Here is a 5,642-nt window from a genome sequence, read left to right as displayed (position 1 = left end):
TAGGCAATCTCAAACAATTCATATAGTATGCATATGATGAATGCCTGTCCCTAGTGGCTGATGATATCATCTGTCGGTTATAGAGCCAACCCGACAAGTCCTGGTAGCTAACCATTGGACTGTCCCTCTGTCACACATCCCCAACTCGAGTTATACTCGTCATAAACTTGATCATAATCATGATCTATATCCATCACCTTCACTGGTGAATATTTACGGGGGCGAGCTCATCCAGGTCTTTGACAGTGCCCGGCCACACTTATGACATAGGGTCAAAAGAGCTTCGAGTCTCAACCTGGAGCATGTGGTGGCTAGCCACTGCTTCCTCCCAGGGAAACTCTCATCTCCAATAGTGGAAGTGCAACATTCACAATTCATTCAACAACATATATGCATTTATACTTGGCCATAATCATGGCTCCGCCGTAACACGGCAACACTCTAGCCATCCGGCTCACGGTTAAATCCATAACCAGCCCATTGGCATCACGGTTAAATCCATAACCAGCCACCTCATTAACAAATACGGCCTTTCGGCCCATGGCATAACAAGCACTTCCACCACCATCCTCCGCATCTCACATAATCATGCTTGATACTCAATGATCATTCATTTTCCCTTGCTTTGCTCGCAAGTTACCACATCCACTAGCTCCTTCTCTCATAGCTAGGCATATCATAATGATTTAAGATATAAGTGGTGAGATCGGAGGCTTAGAAGTATGAAATTTGGCTTTTAAAACTAAAAAATCAATTTTGGGATGAAAACAGGTCCACGCGTACGCGCACTCCACGCGCACGCGTGGATGGCCTCAAAAACTTCATCGACGCGCAAGCATCATGCACGCTAACGCGTGGATTAAACATTTGCCAATCGACGCGCACGCGTCAACCACGCGTACGCGTGGGTGTTTTCGTGCCCTAGGCACAATACTAGCACAGTTCTGGCATAACTCTCTGGAAAATGGCTGGGCATTAGGTGCAGCACAATCGGCGCGCCCGCGCACATCACGCGCACGCGTGAATGGTATTTTCTGGAAGAACGGCGCGTACGCGCCATGTGCGCCCACGCGCAAGGGGTCATTCTGCTAAAAATTTTCTAAGTTAAAAGCTGCAGAATTCACAAATTTAAACCCCAATCTTCCAACGGACATAACTTTCTCATTTTAAATCTTTTTTCACCCATTCTTCAAACGGCATGGACATCCCGGATCCAATTTCATTTCTAAATAGATTTCACACAAAACAGAGACTCGTAGTCCAAGTTATGTCCCATCAAAGTATGCCCAAAAACCATGTTTTTCATAAAAACCACAAAGTGCCATTTTCAAACAAACCATTTCCAACTCTTTTCAAAATCAATCAAAACATGCCATTTTCATCCCTTTTCTTTGAAATCAATCAAAGTATATCAATTTCAACATTAAGTCTCCTCAACTCACACATTGACACTTTACCACAAATTACAAAATCACTATCTCATCATTCTAACCCACTTCACCCAAGTGGCTCAAACTCAAATATGTTGACATATCATATACTCTTACTCATGCCAATTCTCAACAACACCAATTCCAATAAATCATCATTGTACACAATCAATATCATACTCACCATCAACATGGTTCAACCCACAATTCAACCATAACCAATCATCAAGCATATATCACAACATGCATATTTCTCATACATCATACCATCAAGGCATCATTAATCATCATCACATATATGATATCTCAATCATTCAACAACATCAACCATCCAATGCCTATCTTAGGGCCTCTAGCCTAAGTATTTCCTACCACATTACATATTAGATACGGGAAACCGAAACCATACCTTAGCCGATTTTCCCAAGCTCCACCGGAGCACTTCCAAATCACTTATCCACAAGCTCTCAAGGCCTCAACACCTCCAAGAACAGATTTTTCACCACCAAACCCTTTCCAAGCTTTTCAAAATCACCAATCAAGCTCCAATATTCACATATACACAACCTAAGCCACAATCATCATATCCATACACAACATCTCAATACCCAAACATCATAGAACAACAAATTACACTAGGGTTGAGAACCTTACCACACCCAGGGTCCAAGGAGATAAGATTAACCTTCTCCTTCAAGAGAGTTGGGTCCTATAACATCAAAGAACCCAAAATCTCAACATTTCACCCATGAAACTCGAAAATAAGGGCTTGGATTTCGAACAGAAACACGTGGCTTACCTCAAGATTGATTGTATGGGTTTTGTAGAGGTCTCCGCGGTGAATGCGTGGCCGCAAACGGAGCGGCAATCGGAGCTCTAGATCAAAAGTTATGGTGGTTTGAAGATCAAGTGAGAGAAAGAACTTGAGAGAGTGTTCTTCCCTCCATAGCCTCCATTTTCAGCATGTGAGTGTGTTTAGTGAGGAGAGAGAATGCTGAAAACTAGGGTTTTGGTTTAGTTATGTTGGGCCAAGGGCCCACTTTGGGTCCGGTTAGCCCGGTTTGGCCCGTTCGGTCCAATCTTTGTCCGATTTCTATAAAATTGGTACCAAAATTCTCATCTCAATTTCCTCTATCACATTTAGCCATAAAAATCACATTTTAGCCTTTCTAGAATAAATTCTCATTTATGGGTTAATTAGCCGTTAATTAACTGGGTTTTACAGAATCAAGGTGTAAGTGTAATTCCATCCAAAACTTGCCTTATTCACTAAGAAAATGCATGAAACTACCCTAAACCCGTAAAGAAAAGGTCAGTGAAACTGGCCTAGATGCCCTGGCATCAGTTGCAGGTGCATTGCACAGGCCAAATGGCATCCTTCTGTATGCAAATACTCTGGATGGACATGTGAATGTTGTTTTCTCTTGATCCTGGGGATCTACTGCAATTTGATTATAACCTGAATATCCATCCAGGAAGCAGTAGTATTCATGACCTGCTAGTCTTTCTAGCATCTGGTCTATGAATGGTAAAGGAAAATGATCCTTTCTGGTAGCTGTATTGAGCCTTCTGTAATCAATACACATACGCCACCCTGTAACTGTTCTTGTAGGAACCAGTTCATTTTTTTCATTATGAACCACTGTCATGCCACCCTTCTTAGGGACGACTTGGACAGGGCTTACCCAGGGGCTATCAAAAATGGGATAAATAATCCCAGCCTCTAGTAATTTAGTGACCTCCTTCTGCACCACCTCCTTCATGGCTGGATTCAGCCGCCTCTGTGGTTGAACCACTGGCTTAGCGTCACCCTCCAATAGGATCTTGTGAATGCATCTGGCTAGGCTAATGCCCTTAAGATCACTGATGGACCACCCAAGAGCTGTCTTGTGTGTCCTTAGCACTTGAATTAGTGCTTCCTCTTCCTGTGGCTCTAAGGTAGAGCTTATGATTACAGGAAATGTATCACCTTCTCCCAGAAATGCATATTTCAGGGATGGTGGTAATGGTTTGAGCTCAGGTTTGGGAGGTTTCTCCTCTTCCTGAGGGATTTTCAGAGGTTATATTATTCTCTCTGGTTCCTCTGGATCAGGCTGAACATCTTTAAAGATATCCTCTAGCTCTGATTCGAGACTCTCAGTCATATTGACCTCTTTTACCAGAGAGTCAATAATATCAATGCTCATGTAGTCATTTTGGGTGTCTGGATGCTGCATAGCTTTGACAACATTCAACTTAAACTCGTCCTCATTGACTCTCAGGGTCACTTTCCCTTTTTGGACGTCAATGAGGGTTCGTCCAGTTGCTAGGAAAGGTCGTCCTAGAATGAGAATTGCACTCTTGTGCTCCTCCATTTCTAGCACCACAAAGTCAGTGGGAAAGGCAAATGGCCCAACCTTGACAATCATGTCTTCAATCACGCCTGATGGGTATTTAATGGAGCCATCAGCAAGTTGGAGACATATCCGAGTTGGTTTAACTTCATCAGTCAACCCAAGCTTTCTGATAGTAGCTGCAGGTATTAGATTAATACTTGCCCCAAGATCACATAGAGCTTGCTTGGTACAAGTACCTTCTAATGTGCATGGTATCATAAAGCTTCCCGGATCTTTAAGCTTCTCAGGTAAGCTTTTCAGAATGACTGCACTGCATTCTTCAGTGAGGTAAACTTTCTCAGTTTCCCTCCAATCCTTCTTATGACTTAAGATCTCTTTCATGAACTTTTCATAAGAGGGTATTTGCTCAAGTTCCTCTGCAAACAGAATCTTTATTTCAAGAGTCCTGAGATAGTCTGCAAAGTGGGCAAATTGCTTATCCTGTTCCGCTTGGCGGAGTTTCTGAGGATAAGGCATTTTGGCTTTATATTCTTCAACCTTAGTTGCTGTAGGATTATTGCCTATAGGTGTGGGCTGAGAAGCCTTTTTAGAGGAGTTTCTATCAGCACTTCTATGTGTCTAATCCCCCACTGGCGTTTGAATGCCAGGGGTGGAAGTTAGAGTGGCGTTAGACGCCAACTCCTCACCTGTTTCTGGCGTCTGAACGCCAGAACTGTGCTTCCTTTGGGCATTCAACGCTAATTCCTTGCTTGTTTCTGGCGTTGAACGCCAGGACTGAGCATAGTTTGGGAGTTCAATGCCAGCTTTCCACCCATTTTCTGGGGTTTGAGCGCCAGAATTATTCCTCTCTGGGCTCTTACTGTCCTCAGATGGATTTTGGAAAGTTTGCTCATTTCTTGGCTTTCTGCTACCTTGAAGTGAGGTATTTAATGTTTTTCCACTTCTTAATTGAACTGCTTGGCATTCTTCTGTTATTTGTTTTGATAACTACTGTTCTGTTTGTTTCAACTATACTTCCATATTCATATTAGCCATTCTTGTTTCTTGTAGTATCTCCTCGAATTCGGCTAGCTGTTTTGTTAGAAAATCCAGTTGCTGATTGAATTCAGTAACTTGTTCTGTAGGACTGAGTTCAGCAGTTACTATTTTAGCCTCTTCGTTGATGGAAGGTTCACTGCTTAGGTACAAATGATGATTTCTGGCAACTGTATCAATAAGCTCTTGAGCTTCTTCTATTGTCTTTCTCATGTGTATAGATCCACCAGCTGAGTGGTCTAGAGAAATCTGAGCTCTCTCTGTAAGCCCATAATAGAAGATGTCTAACTGCACCCACTTTGAAAACATTTCAGAGGGGGAATTTCTTAGCATCTCTCTGTATCTCTCCCAGGCATCATAAAGGGATTCATTATCTCCTTGTTTAAAGCCTTGGATGCTCAGCCTTAGCTGTGTCATCTGTTTTGGAGGGAAGTATTGATTCAGGAATTTTTCTAACAGCTATTTCCATGTCTTTATGCTAGCTTTAGATTGGTTATTTAACCACCTTTTAGCTTGGTCTTTTACAGCAAATGGAAACAGTAATAATCTATAGACATCCTGATCTACTTCTTTATCATGTACTGTGTCAGCAATTTGTAAAAATTATGGCAGAAACTCTGTAGGTTCTTCCTGTGGAAGACTGAAATACTGGCAACTTTGCTGCACCATGATAATGAGCTGAGGATTCAACTCAAAACTACTAACTCCAATGGAGGGTATACATATACTACTCCCATATGAAGCAGTAGTGGGGTTAGCATATGACCCCAGAGTCCTTCTGAACTATTCATTTCCACTTAGGTCCATGATAGAGAAAGGGAGATGATGTGGATTTATTTTA

The sequence above is a fragment of the Arachis hypogaea genome, chromosome 9, assembly GCF_003086295.3.
Source record: "Arachis hypogaea cultivar Tifrunner chromosome 9, arahy.Tifrunner.gnm2.J5K5, whole genome shotgun sequence".
Classification (NCBI taxonomy): Eukaryota; Viridiplantae; Streptophyta; class Magnoliopsida; order Fabales; family Fabaceae; genus Arachis; species Arachis hypogaea.
This window is presented reverse-complemented; position numbering follows the sequence as displayed.